The sequence below is a fragment of the Mustela putorius genome, unplaced genomic scaffold (assembly GCF_011764305.1).
Source record: "Mustela putorius furo isolate JIRA1106 unplaced genomic scaffold, ASM1176430v1.1 tig00003869_pilon_pilon_pilon, whole genome shotgun sequence".
In the NCBI taxonomy this organism is placed as follows: domain Eukaryota; kingdom Metazoa; phylum Chordata; class Mammalia; order Carnivora; family Mustelidae; genus Mustela; species Mustela putorius.
The window spans coordinates 4,177,326-4,192,692 of record NW_025422021.1 but is presented as its reverse complement, the minus strand read 5'-3'; the positions used below and the strand labels follow the sequence as shown (position 1 = coordinate 4,192,692).

The 15,367-nt window shown below is 39.8% G+C and overlaps 1 protein-coding gene across 10 annotated transcripts in view; it reads left to right on the top strand.

The window, feature by feature from the left end:
* Positions 1-1,278: 1,278 nt before the first annotated feature.
* Positions 1,279-15,367, top strand: part of OSBPL6 (oxysterol binding protein like 6) — a 112,780-nt gene continuing 98,691 nt past the window's right edge. For all 10 annotated transcript variants that reach the window (XM_013064798.2, XM_004768988.2, XM_004768987.2 and 7 more), the window contains exon 1: positions 1,279-1,450. The gene's annotated coding sequence lies outside the window, so the exon portion shown is untranslated. The remainder of the gene's footprint in view (positions 1,451-15,367) is intronic.

Sequence of the window (15,367 nt, the reverse complement as noted above, 5' to 3'; positions counted from 1 at the left end):
TTGTGCATTTTTTTTCCTTTTCCTTAAGTAAAAAGAGAAAAACCAAAACCAAGTGAAAAAAGAGGCTTGAAAAATAATCAAACCTGGGGACTTTTAAAGCTTTTTAAAACTACCTTGTGAATAACCAAACTTGCTGGAGAGGTTTATGCTTTGAAGGAAAAACTTTCTGTCTCATTTCAGGATCAGAGTAACCCTACTCTGATCTTCTACTTTGGAGTACCAGGTTTTTCTTCTTCCCCCTCTTCCTTCTCCTCTTCCTCTTCCTCTTTTCTCCTCCCCCCGCCACTACTTCTTCTTTGCCTTAAAGTGAACATAGTTTATCTTCTCATAAAATATCCTTTGCCTTCTGAGAAATAATATCAAGTTGAAAACTGTATTCTTTGATAGTATAGTCAGCTTAAAAAAAAATTATTTATTTGACAGAACAATAGAGCACAAGCAAGGGCAACAGTAGGGAGAGAGAGGGAGAAGCAGACTCCTGATGAAGGGCTCTGTCCCAGGACCCTGGGATCATGCCCTAAACCAAAGGCAGACACCCAACCATATGAGCCACCCAGGTGCCCCTAGTCAGCTCTTTCTGCTGAAGACTGTTCTAGGAGTTTGGCAGTTACCCTCTGTATGGCACATTACAGACTACGAGTGAGTCTTTATCAGGGTACATAGTACGGTTATGTGGTGAAACTACTTTACACTTACTGTTTTTAAAAACTAAGGTTTAGGGGCACGTAGGTGGCTCAGTCAGTTAAGCATCTGACTCTTGATCTCAGCTCAGGGATTGATCTCATTGTGGTGAATTCAAGCCCTGCATTAGGCTCTGTGCTAGGTATGGAGCCTTACAGGAAGGAAGGAAGGAAGGAAGGAGGGAAAGAAACTGGGTGTGGAGCCTACTTACATACGTACATACACACATACACACACACTGAGGTTAGCATTTAATTGGAGAGTTAAACATGTTTTTGGAAAATCTGCTTTGCCCCCTTTTAGAAAATATCTGCTATATAAATTGAGAGTTTTCTTAGTCCAGACTCTGGGTAAGATGTCAGTTATGAGTGTTACAGATGGCTGATGCATTCAGTGGCTACATCCTTGAGACTCCGTAAGACTGAGCAAAAGAGGTAAAAATCTGAGACCATCCTTTATGAACTTTCTCCTCAAAAGATATACTGGAAAGAATTTTCTGATTGGTCATCCACAGTCCCCTGAGAAGCTCATGGAAGTTCTGTGGAGTTGTACTATGTGAGCGTAATCTCTCTTTTTCAGTTCTGCCCCTTGCCATAAACAGCAAGAGAAAGAAATCAAGGAGCCGCTCCTGTCATTGACCAGATCACCCCAGCACGGTCAACAAGACAGACCGAGTCCCAGGGAAAAGGCTGCTGGCATCTGAGGATAAACCACTTTGAACAGCTTTTACCTTAACACTGACTGGAAGACTTTGACACCTGGTTACAAGGTGAGTTAGGAGAACACAAGCTTAAAATCAGACATAGGATTAGATTAGGCAGCGCTTAATAACAGCAAAAGATTAGTGAGACGTTACCAAATCACGGGAAGATGTTTCTTTATACATTCTTTTCTGTATTCTATGAGACTGCAAAGTAATATATAATAATCCTGGTTATGTTTAGGCATCTTCATAAAAAGTTCTGCTGTATTTTTTTTTTTTAGGCTAGGAAGTAGAAAAACATGCCAAAAGATTTGTTAACCTTTTTCTATGTGTAGTCTGACATGTGGAAATAAGACATTGCCCTTCCCTTCTGGGGTAAAAAAGCTGCAGATAATTAAGCCCACAAAAGGAAATGTTAACCCTGCTTGATTATTTACGTATATGTACATAGGTGCCTGCATACACATATTCTTAAAATGTATCCCTTTTTTAATAATCTTTCTTAGAAAACCAGTGGTTGATTTTCCTTTTTGCCCAAGAGACTGAAATAACTAATCAGATGTCAGCAATGCTTACTATGGTGTGGGAGCTCCTTGTCATCTTTGGTATTTGTGGTTATTATTTTCAGAGCCACATCACATATGCTGTGTGATATCTTAGGCTCAGTGACTTCGATCTTCACAATTCGGACACATTCCTCCCAGTTAACACAAAAATTTCTACTGTCCGAGGTCAGTGATGCCCAGAGTGGGAGGGTGTACCAGCAGAGTTCTTATGGGCTCTCACAAGCTGTGTGTCCTCTACTCAAACTCTTATTTGCCCTGGGGCATAGGGGTGGTTGTGGTGTTAATTTAGACCTCTGTAATTTGGGAAACACCGCAAATCTTCTGATACTGCTCCTACCCTTTCCTTGCATGGACTGGTTCCTCTTGGTAGAGCAGAAACCAAGGCTCAACACTTTAATGTAATCATAGTTATGTGAGAAGCTTTTTGTTTATTACTGCCTTATTTAAAATTACATTTTAGAGCAGAGCTTGCCAACCAGCGGCCCATAGGTCAAATATTAGACAATAATCTTTTAACCTGTAAACATTTTCCTTTTTAAAATAGAGTTAATTCCCAATATTGGACAATCTAGAAACATCACAGAAAAAAATCAGATACCTGGCTTCTCTTGGAAGATTAAAAATCTGGTCTTATTACTATTCCAAGGACTGAAGTTTACTAAGATTTACCGTTCCCTAAGTATTTAATGCAACCAGCCTTCCAGGTTCATGTCATGTGTCTTGGTGCCTGTAGGCGTTGGAGGTCAAGTCTCCTGCTTTGGGCGTCAGTTTCTTCTCCTCTCCTTTCATGACGTCACTTCCATGTACTTTATGCATAACACACTGTTAGTCTTCATTCTTGTTTGTCATTTTATTGTTTTATATGAAAGGTGTGTGTTTGGAAAGTGATGGTTTTCTGAAGTTGAGCCGACCCCTCTGAGACTGGCCTATGAAGAAGGAAGACTTTTCCAAAATCAGAGTGGTCCATTGTTCTTAGTTTGGAAATCTGATTTTCATAGTGATGAGGTTTCCAGACCTTGAGGTTCTCATTTCAGAGTGATAGCGTATGAACCCAGAGTCCAGCACCTGATCTTACTGTTTTCTTCCTGGGAGGCAAAACCGATTTGACCTCTTTTTGAATGATCCCCATGGAGATTGGAGTCCATCTACCAGCCCCCGACTCAGTCTGGACACCACAGTGATTCAGTGAACAATGTGCTCTGCCATCTACATGTGTGGAACTTTTGACATTGAGAAATCTTGCTGTCAGAATCAGGTGTACCTTCAGGCACAGTAGGTTGTAGTCAAATCACAAAGTGTCTCCTTCTGCATCTTCGATCGCTATATACTATTGGAAGCTGAACTCTTTACGGGGATGTTCCTGTTAATTTGATATTGAATCAAACTTTTATATAGTAATAAAGAACTTTAACCACAAAAACATTTCAAATCATAGGGTCCTTTTCTGTGTACATTATCTAAACCCAAACATTAATTATTTGATCAGCGTTTACAGTAGAGGAAACATGATTCACTCCCCAAACAGCAGTGCTTGTCCCAACAACTCACTTACCTTTGAATGGATAGTGCCTGTTACTTTAAGTGGAGTTTAGGTCTCAGGATATCCATTTTTAATGTTGAAGCAGACAGGACTGAAGGCTGGCTGGTCTGGATGTTTATTTCAGGTGGTTTAGGGTCCTGGCTGCATTACTTTGCTCTGTCTCAGGGAATCTCCTAGGTCAGTATTGCTTAGGATCTCTTGATACTTGACCACAAACAGAGACGAAATATACATGAGTCCCTGTGACCATCAGGTTTAATTTCATGGAAATAAAGTAAATGGAAATTTGTTCCCATATACATTTGCTGAGTTGTGAGTTGACCACGAGACAGAAGTTAAACTCTTCCTTTTTCTTTTTTTTAAAGATTTTATTTATTTATTTGAGAGAGAGAGACAGGGAGAGTATGAGAGGAGAGAGGTCAGCAGGAGAAGCAGACTCCCCGCTGAGCAGGGAGCCCGATGCGGGACTTGATCCCAGGACTCCAGGACCAGGACCTGAGCCAAAGGCAGTCGCCCAACCAACTGAGCCAGGCGCCCCTAAACTTTTCTTTTTTTTTTTTTTTTTAAGATTTTATTTATTTGACAGACAGAGATCACAAGTAGGCAGAGAGGCAGGCAGAGAGAGAGAGAGGAGGAAGCAGGCTTCCTGCTGAGCAGAGAGCCTGATGTGGGACTCGATCCCAGGACCCTGAGATCATGACCTGAGCCGAAGGCAGCGGCTTAACCCACTGAGCCACCCAGGCGCCCTAAACTTTTCTTTAAAAGGAAAATGCAAGCATCTCATTTCCTTTATGAAATGTGTTTATTTGTATTGTTCTTTCAACATAGGAATTAGTTTGTATGCATATATACTCAGGAAATATTTCAGAAAGCCCCTTTTTATCTCATTTTCTTGAAGTTCTGTTATTACCTCCCCATTCCCCTTTTCTTAACCAGGACTGACCAAATGGGGTAGGGAGTACTTCAAAGCCATTATGGACATATAAAACAGGTTGGAATGTCATGAAAAAGGTAAACTCAGTAAATCCGCTAACCAGTCAGCAAATATAACATGGGTAGAGGAGAAACTCTTTGCTGATGTTTGCTCCCTTTTATCTGCTTTGAGGTCTGTGAGACTCCTCCCTTAGGTAGTGGAAATGGAGGCGATATCCAGTGAGAATTGGTAATGCCAGTGTCATTTCACCTGCCCCTTTCTTCCTCTCCCAGGCTTCTCCTTCTCTTCTGTCTCAGGTTGAAGGAGGTCTCTTCTACTCAACAGACATCTAATTCTAAAGAGCTGAAGGGGCCAGGGGGAAGGTAGCAGGCCGGTAGCCAGGTCTTTTCTACAGGGAAGCGGAATGAGAGGACCTCAGAATTTCCTTCTCACTTCATTGAGAAGAGTGGAAACAAATGACCAGGGAAGAGTCTCTCTGCAGGGATAAAAGCTGTGCTCAGACCAGTTGATGCCCCCTGTACATGGTCTTTCTCATTCTGGTAGGTGAGATTTTGGAAAAATGGTCACCCCCAAATCTGAAAAATTTAGACCAGCTTTGAAAAGTAAATTGTGCATTAGATACATATCCGGTAAAATTGGAATGAAGCAGTAAGTGGGAAAAAAACAAGTATGCTTTAATAATATAGGTTTCATAAGTGAATAGTAGGGAGGAAGGAAATTTTGATTTATTTAAGAGTCTTTTTGTCTTTTGCTGTTTTTTTCTCTACTTTAAAAAAAATACCTTTCATTTAGAAAAATTTCAAACTATACAAAAGTTAAGAGAGTAAATTGTATAGTGAATTCCCATACACACACTTATTTATCCCTCTTCCCTTTTATTCTTAGGTGAAGTAGACATCGGGATGCCTGGGTGGCTCAGTCAGTTAAGTGTCTGCCTTCAGCTCAAGCCATGATCCCAGAGTCCTGGGATGGAGCCCTGCATCAGGCTTTCGGCTCAGTGGGGAGCCTGCTTCTCCCTCGCGCTCTCCCTGCTGGTGCTTGTGCTTGTGCTCTCTCTCTCAGTCTCTCTGACAAATCAAATAAATAAACAAACAAACAAATAAATAAATAAGATCTTTAGAAATAGATGTCATGTGTTTGGGTCAACTAGTATTTGACCCTGAAATACAGTCATCCAAGAAAAGCAGAGTATGAGCTTAAAATTAACTTTTTGATAGACAGTTTCAGAATTAGTGCTTTAATTTCTTTAAAGGGTGGTCAAAGATATTTCTTTGTGTGTTTTTTTGTTTTTTTTTTGTTTTTGTTTTTGTTTTTTCTTTTAGGGCAAGAGTTTCCTTTTTCCTTGAGTATCATCATACATTCATAGATTTTTAAAATACTTATGTTTTTAATTAATTACAGTGATTTCCCTCCCCAGATCCTCAAATAATACCTCTTTTGTTCCTTGGGATTCCCTTCAAATTGGCTCCTATGTATACATACAGAAGAGAGAGCCTATCATAAAAGAATCCCAGTGAATTTTCACCAACTAACCATTTCCATATTATCAGCAACCAGATCAAGATAGAGAACATCCTGGAAGCACTCCTGTCCCATTAATTTCTTGACCCTGCTTTTCTGTACCAAGAGAGTGCCCCAAGCTCCTTTTGTACATTTCCTACCCCAGTCTAAGTACCAGCCATCCCAAGAAACCTCGTTCTTTTAAATAGTTAATGGAATTCAGAAACTACAGTCTGCGTGTTAAGAGGGCTCATTCTTACAGGTTTTCACTGTTTCTCGGCTTTTTCAAGGGCAGGGTAGAAACTATAGATATTTAAAAATAAAACATCTGAGTTCAAACTGACTTTTTTTCAAGTTAACTTTATGGTGTTTTGATATTATTTGATTTTATATCTATATCTCTTTTCACTTACACTGAAAATCTTGGTTCAAAATAAGATTACCAATTTACTTGCTTTATTCTTTAAGTACATAAAATAGTTTCAAATGAATAAGCTCAGCATGACTACTACTTATTATGACTTTAATTTTATGCAGAAAAAAAGCTCTAGAGTTTTATTTATCTTTTATTATCATTGGTTTTGGTCTTTCGAAATTTATGTGTGAGGTTAGAAAATGTTTCCTACAACTCCGTTTTTAGTAGCAATGTTGATATGTTTCTTGGCAGTGAAATTCAGTCTATTCAACATTTAGTTCACCGGATATTTTGAGTTATTTGCCACTCAATACATCGTAAGCAGGAGACGGTCCAGAAGCGACAGTGGGATTATTGTCCTCTTTGGATGGGGGATGGGTTTGTGCTGCATTAGATATATTTATTAGTGTCTACCCTTCCTCAACAGTGTGGGTCCAGAGATAGAAGAAAAACATTCTAAATGAAGTAAAGAGCCTGAAAGTGCCCCATTCTTGTCTTCTTGCTTCTTTTTTTTTGATAAATGGCTATTTGACCGATCTGTATTTTGGAATGCCCTTTTCCCCCCTAGGTTGGTCAAGTGATCAAGTGCTTTGATTTTGAACATATTTTCTAATATTTGATCATGGGATCAATGCAAGTGCTCATAGAGAATATGGGGATAGGTAGTCTCCTGCCTCCCTGCCTTCCTGCCAGACATCTATCCTTCCTTTCTTTCTCCTCCACCTGGGTGATTCCTGGACCCAGAGCTGAGGGCTGAGCAAGGGAGGGAGAAGGAGAGCTATATCACTCCCTCTTTTGTCTTTTAAACTTTTCACTTTTCTCCTCAAAATGTCTTATTCCCAAACTGCCACCATAAGGTTAGACTCCAGTATTTGAGTTCTTTCAAATAAACTTTTACATACAGAAGGATAATTAAGACTGTAATTAATCCAACTTTGAGGTGGATTTAAAATTTTTCTTTAGTGACTTTTCACATCAGATGAATAATACTAGGAAGTACTGTGCGTGGTAAACCAATGAGACACTTCTTTCTTCTATTTATTTTAAATTTATTTTAATCCCAGTATAGTTAACGTAGTGTTCTATTAATTTCAGGTGTAGCAATGAGACACTTCTACTTTGAAAAGTTTGGCTTTCAGAGAACAAGGATGTATCAGGAGTAACAATTCTAAACTTTGCAGCAGTTAAGAAGTGATTTCAAAGGTGATGGACTAACACACAGGCTCCCCGAAACTTCACTGTGTATGACTGGTGGTAGACGTTTTAAAATAAATTTTTATTGATTATTACTTTTTCATTATGTTCAGTTAGCTAACATAGAGTACATCCTTAGTGTTTGACGTAGTGTTCAACGACCCATTAGTCGTGTATAACACTCAGTGCTCCTGGGTATTAAGGATGGTGGTAGACTTTTAAGGTTTGAGGTTTCAGAAACAATGACAACTGAAATATATGTGTATTTTATCCTGTGCCTTGTGTCATTCCTGCTGGGTCTGCAGTGTTCACTCATTTGTGGAGGCATTTGTTCATTCATTCAGTCATCCTTCTAGCAACGTCTCTTGAGCATCTGTCCCCTCAGAATATACCAGTCATATTTTGGGCCCAAGGATTATAATAAGGAGAGCAGGAATCATAACTGGTAAAGTGTCTGGGAACAGATAATATGCTGATAAACAAATGAACCCAACTATTGGGTGGGAGAAGTGTTGTGAAGGAAATGAAAAAAATATTGTGCTAGAAAGTGACAGAGATGGTATCTATTTTGAGGTGACATGAGCTGAGAACTGAAGGCTAGTGTGCTGACTACATTTACATGTTCAGAGTACTGAATTTGAGAGCACTGGACAGTTTATTTAAACAATACCTACAAATTTGGCATGTGAATTTATTTTCAAATGTCTTTTTTTTTTTTTTAGTTGGGACTTTAAGGTTAAAATCTCTTGTTTTGTCAGCTTCTAAAAACTGGAGGAAGTCCTTGGGGAAGAGTAAATGGGAACTTGGCTGTGGTATATTTGTAACTCCTCTGCAAATCTTGAATTATTCCAAAATAAAACACTTAAAAGAAAGAACTGGTGAAGAAATACCAAAGTTTATAGTAAATCAAGTACAGTGTTTCTTCAATTTGCAGAGATGACGTTGCCAGATTTCCACAGGAAGGGACTGTGGGGAGGCTGGTGCATGTTGAGAATTTATTACTTAAATGCTCTTATACCTGGCCCATCACTCATTTTTGGACTTGCCCGATTTTCTCCTTTTTTAAGTCTTCATTTTAGCTTATTAGATGTCAGAAATATAACAAAACTTACAAATAAAGTTAACTGATGTTTTTCCTTCTTAAAAATAATTTATGCATTTCTTGAAATACTCTTGGACTACTTAGGATGTTATCTTTCAGGTGAAAGGGAGCGAACCTTTTTCACACGGAGCTTTTCAACGTACTGGCCTCTTAGATAAAAGTTTGCCCCTGTCAAAGCAATCCTCTCTGCCCTTTATCTTATTAGTATTTTTTAATTCATGTATTTCTAAACATAAAGCATCTTTTTTTACACATTAGGGTGATAGAGAAATCTGAAGTCGACAAGAAGGCATTAAATTCAGAATCTCCTTTGTGAATGCTTTGCCAACTGTTGTGTGGATTAACAGACCTGCCGTGGGAAGCTGTTTGGGAGTCTGTAGTCTTTAAAAGTACTTTGCAATATCTGGTCCTGAGAATGCTTCCTAATCTTCCATCACCTAGTTCAAACATTAACAAGTTATAGCCCACGGGCAAAACTGGCTTGCAAACCCGGCTTTAGAAATTAAGTTTTAGCGGGACATAGCCATGCTTATTCACGTGCGTAGTTTCTGTGGCTGCTTTTTCCACTACAATAGCAGTGTTCAGTAGCTGCGGGGAGACGGTATGGCTTGTAAAGTCTAAAATATATATTTTGTCTGGCCTTTGATGTAAAAAGTTTGCTCACCTTCGATGGAATCAGATGGTGACTGGGTGATCTCTTCCCATTTCTGAATCTAGGAACCCAAAAATGTAGTCGCAAGCATTAGTATACAATAAAATCCTGTCGGTTCATGACAGAGCTCTGCTTTATCTTATTCTTTATTTATAAATGGAGATACTGTGTGAGTGGGTAGTAAAAATAATTTTTCGTAAGCTTGCCGAAGTTTTCAGTAATGATTTTAGTAGTATGAAGGCCATTTATATGCATGTGAAATGCTAAACATTTCAGCTATCACTTGAAATTCTTATAATTGTTTTTCATTTCTGAGGGAATATGTTAACAATTCTTTATTTTTGAGGCTTTAGATCTATTACTTGGGAGTGACTCTGTGTCATACTGTATTATTATTCCCTAGTGCTAGTGTTAGGTCAGTAAAGAACAAGGTTGGATGGGCAGTCCTTCACACCTACTGCCCAGAGTCAGGCTTGTTGAAACATAGGGCCTGGCCTCACAGGTTTTGACCCGCTAGTATGGACAAGCTCAAGAATTTGCATTTGAAACAAGTTCCCAGGTGGCATGTTGGTCCTGGGACCACCTTCCAAAACCTCTCTAGCAGATGGCTAGTGTTGGCATTTTCCAGGCTTTGGATTTGGGGAAGAGTAGCTTTTTTTCATCTCAGCTCAGTATCAAATGATATATTAAAACTTCCTTTGAATTCCTTAAACTTCCACTCATCATCTTTGTGACAAGACTCATCAATGAACCACATACCATTTTACTACTTTTATCTGTTTTCTAGTCCCAAACTTCTGTTGCTATTGCTGCCCGTCCTCACTACTCTTGGGCTTTGCTTTAGAAGGGAACAGGGTGGTGTACCTGTGTGGCTCAGTTGGTTAAGTGTCAGACCCTTAATTTTGGCTCAGGTCATGATCTCAGGGTCATGAGATCAAGCCCCATGTCTGGCTCCATGCTTAGCGTACAGTCTACTTGAGATTCTTTCTCTTTCCCTCTGTGCCTTGCCCACCTCCATATTCTTTCTCTCTCTTGCTGTCAAATAAATAAATAAATCCAAAAAAAAAAAAAAGTCCCTTTACTATTGTTTTCAGTGGAGTTTGGGGGTAAAATAGATCCTGTATACAGTCTTTGAGCTTTATCCCAATATGTGTGTGTTTTTTTTTTTTTTTTTTTTAGGATTTATTTATTTGAGAGAGAGCAAGCATGGGGGAGGGGCAGAGAGAGAGAAAGAGAGAATCTTAGTAGACTCCTTGCTGAGCTCAGACCCACCCCGCCAGCATAGGGGGTGGGGGGCTCCATCTTCTGATCCTGAGATCACCACCTGAGCTGAAACCAAGAGGTGGATGCTTTAAATATACCACCCACGGTGTGTATTTTAAAGTACCTCTTTCTTTCTTGATTCCTGTAAAATCCCATGACGTCAGTTGGGCACTGAAGTATCTTCCCTGCATAAAGGAAACAAAGGTCCTGAAGCACAACATCTTGTGATCTGCTGGAAAAGGAAGGCTCAAGCACAGACTTTGTGCCATCCATTTGTTGTTGTTGTTTTTAACTATAACGTACCGTGCATTAGAGACTATCCAGACCTCAAATGTAGTTTATCAAGCCATTACTATTACTTCACTTTATATCAGTCTCAATTATTTTTGGTACTAAAATAATCTTAAGTGTGTTATTTGATCATTCTCTTATATTTGAATGTAGGCTTGTTTTTAATAAGGATATGCCCCCAGCTCCATTTAAAGACATAAAGTGGTACGTCGGTTTGTATTTTGTGGACTTTTGTTAAATTATGCAGTTGCCCCCCAAATGCTCTTGATCCTTTGATGGAAAATTAGCAAACCTTTTTCATAGGGGCTTTTGATAAAACAGTGTCATGGGTCAAATCAGTCTCAAAATTGGTAGTCTTGAGAGTTAGAGGTCCTGAACCTGTTCATGGAGGAAATTCATGCTCTCCCGGAAACAATCATTTGGATAAGGGGCCCACAAGTGGAGGTGTAATAACTAACCATTTTGCAGTAAATGCCAAATTATGGCATTTACTTCTTACAACTTCATGAAATTGATGTTTATATTCCTGTTTTATCAATAAGGAAACTGAGGCACAGAGAAATTAAGTAAATTCCCCAAGGTTTCATAGCGAGGAAATGGCAAAGTTGGGATAGGTTTCAGACCTAGGCAATCCATGTTTTGTTTTGTTTTTTTCTTTTCAGTGTAAAAATAAAAGGAAAAGACAGCATAGGATCTAGGCAGTGGGGTACTGGCAAAGGCTTAAAAATAAGCCCTCGGAAAAAAAGGGGGCGCTGCTGATTCGCCTGGCTTACATACTCTCAACCATGGCCAATTTCACGTTCCCAAAGGAGGTCTCTGACGGCTGGGCTGGCAAGAGATGCGCCCAGTGCCCCCTGGAGACTGAAGTGGCTCCAGCTCACCACAAGGTGGGGGTGAAGATTATCACACCCCAGTTAAATGAGTACCTGAGGCTGAAGAGCCTGGGCCCCACCCTAAATCCTCCGTTATTGTCAGCTCTGCCTTCTCTCCCGTGGCAATGAATGAGAAATAATTGAAACCAGCTTTCATACTGAATGCCCAATGCAAACAGAAGTATGAGCTCTCTGATACGTGGGTAAAGGCCTACCTAAACCTTGCTATCCTGGAGGGGTGGCAGTTTTAAAAAATTCTGTGTAAGGCTCCTAATCAGGAAATATTTGTGACTGGGTAGATAATGGCTAGTAAATTAGGTGGGTGGCAGGTGCGGTAACTCTTGGCAGTCAGGCTAATCCATTTGTGTTTTGAAAGAATTACACTCCTGCCTCTATATCCTGCTCCTCATGTATGACCTGGCACCAGGGAGAACAGAACAGATAATGCCCCGGGCCTCAAGAGTACCATTAGCAGCCGGGTGGGTCTTTTTTTAGGACTAACATGAGGTTTTCTCTTGGGAATTTTGAACTTTGTACAGTCTTCCTAACTACTGAACAGATAAGAAACTCCAGTCTGCAACTCATTTGGATTATTTTGGCCTATCAAATATAATAAAATCAAAGAGCTGGCCTGAGGGTGATGTCTCAGGCAGGCTGGTGTCACAATCAACTGTATTTAATGTCTGTAATAGAGGGCTTACGTCTTCACTGAAACGAGAAGCCCAGGAAACAATCTGACTGGTTATTATAGCCCCTGACATCAGACTACAGTGATGAAAGGGACATAGCCCCGCCTCACAAAGATCACACGGAACCAGGACAGATAAACACAGGGTGGTGCATATTCAATAAAATATGTATGCATAACTATAGAAGTAATACAGATCGATGCGGCAATTCTAATAGATTAAGAAAGATTTTACAAACAAAATGAAACCTGAGCATAAAATAGTACAAAACTAATGTCTGCATGTTATAAAAGTCATTATAGGTGATAATATAGGGCCTTTTTTATTGTTATAAAATATACATAAAATTTGCCATTTTAACAGTTTTAAAATTCTCATTTCAGAGGCATTATATACCTTCACATTATTCTATAACCATCCCCACTGCTGTGGTCGGAACGTCGAGATCCCCCCAAAATTCATATGTTGAAATCCTAATTCCCAAGGGGATAATATTAGGAAGTGGGGAGGTAATTAGGTCCTGAGGGTACAGCCCAGGCGAATGGAATGAAAAGGGATTCTGTAGAGATCCCTTGCCCCCTTCTGCTAGGGGAGGACGCAATAAGAAGATGGCCAACTGTGAACCAAGAGGTGGTTTTTTGCCAGATTCCAAATCCACTGGTGCCATGATACCAGACTTCCCAGCCTCTAGAACGGTGGGAAAATAGATGCTTGTTTATGAGCTGCTTAGTCTACGGTATTTTGTTGCAGCCGTCCCAGTAGACTCAGACAACCACTTTTTTCTGTTTTTATTTGAAGTGCAGTTGACATACGATGTTACATTAGTTTCAGGTGTGCAGCACAGGGATTGGACAACTCTGTGTGAGGCTGGGCTTGCCACAAGTGTAGCCGCCATCTGTCACCCTCCAGTGCTATTGCAATACCATTGACGGTTTTCCCTAGGCTGTGTCTTCCATCCCTATGACTTAGTCATTCCGTAACTGGAAGCCTGTAGCTCCCACTCCTCTTCAGCCGTTTTGCCCATTCCCCCACCCCAGACAACAACTTTTCTTGAGAACTTTTTCATCTTTTAAACAGAAATTCTGTACTTATTAAACACAAGCTCCATGTTCCTCACTCACAGACCCTGCCAACCACCCATCTACTTTCTGCCTCTGTGAGTTTGATCACTCTAGGTACTGCATATAAGTAGACTCCTACAATATTTGTCCTTATTTTACATAGCCAGAGGTCTTCAAAGTTCATGCACATCGTAACATGTATCAGAATTTCCATCCTTTTTAAGGCTGAATGATACTCCTTTGTACGAATATACCACATTTTGTTTATTCATTCATCTGCTGATGTACACTTGAATTGCTTCCATATCTTAGCTATTATGAAGAACGCAGCTATGAATATGGATATACAAATATCTGTTCAAGTCCCTGCTTTCAATTCTTTGGGGTATATACCCAGAACTGGAATTGCTGAATCATGTAGTAATTTTATTTTTAACTTCTAAAGAACCTCCATACCATTTTCTTTTTTTAAAATAGATTTCTCTTTAATTTATTTTATCTTATTCTTTTTTATTTTATGTATTTACGAGAAAGAGAATGAGTATGGGTAGAGGGAGCAGGAGTGGATGGGGCAGAGGAAGAGGGAGAAGCAGACTCCCCACTGAGCAGGGACCCCCTGAGGTGGGGCTCGACCCCAGGACCCTGGGTTCATGACTTGAGCTGAAGGCAGAGGCTTAATTGCCTGAGCCACCCACATGCCCCCACCATTACCATTTTCAATAGCAGTTACGCCATTTTACATTTCACATTCCCAGTGACAGTGCATCAGAGTGCATTTTCAACCTAAGCCAATTTATCTGCTTTAGCCAACTCTTCAGTATACCTCAGCTTAGTACAGAAACGCTTATTTTGACAGGAAATTCTTCTAGAGAACAGGACATTTGCTGCTACTCGTCACTTGGTGCCTCGGTAACAGTTTACATGCAGTCAACATGGATTAATGCATTATTATTTTAGGTCACAAAGCAGAAGCCAAATCTTCAGTGTTTCCTGTTGCTGCCAAAAGGTCTGCACTCTTCTGACAATCCGTACTTATTAGCAGTCACGGGAACTGAAGTTCCCAATATTATTTTTCCTGTTAAAATAGGAATTATGACACTACCAAGCTTCATTTGAAAACATGTTAGTGAGAGTCAGAAATCAAATGCTGAATGAAAAAGTGGCTGACAAATCTTAGAAAATTAGCTCTGGTAAAATTAATCAAAGTGACACTTGAAACGGCCTTGTCAAAAGTGTTCGTGGCACACACTTCCATCAGAATCAAATGTCCTGTGATCTCATTTTATTAAATATATGATCCAGCTTTTGTGCCCGTGGATTGTTTTTTTAATCTATACTGGTAACAACAGTCCTCTTAGAAATATGAACTCCCAAGGATGTACGTTCTTAGCCACTTGATAATCTGACAAAAGCTGGTGAATATCTCCCTAGGAAAATAAGATGCGTGTATACCCAGCGCTTTCAACATCATTTCTGGTTTTTTATTTTTTATTTGTTTTTTTAAAGATTTTATTTCTTTATTTGAGAGAAAGAAACAGAGACAAAGAAAGAGAAAGCACAAGCAGGGGGAGAGGCAGATAGAGGGAGAGGGAGAAGCAGGCTCCCCACTGAGCAGGGAGCCCGATGCGGGGCTCCATCCCAGGACTCTGGGGTCATGACCTGAGCTGAAGGCAGATGCTTAACCATCTGAGCCACCCAGGTGCCCCATTTCTAGGTTATGAATGTGCTAAATCCACCCATGAATCCCAGGTAAAAATCCTCTATAAATTTGTATTGCTTGCCATCAGTACCATCCTGTAAGGAGAAAAAAAAAAAAAACCTAGACTTGTCATTTGGTTAATTTATTAATTAATTAGTAAACTAAGGGTAAATAGCAATGTAAGAATTTGTGGCATGGTCTTTGA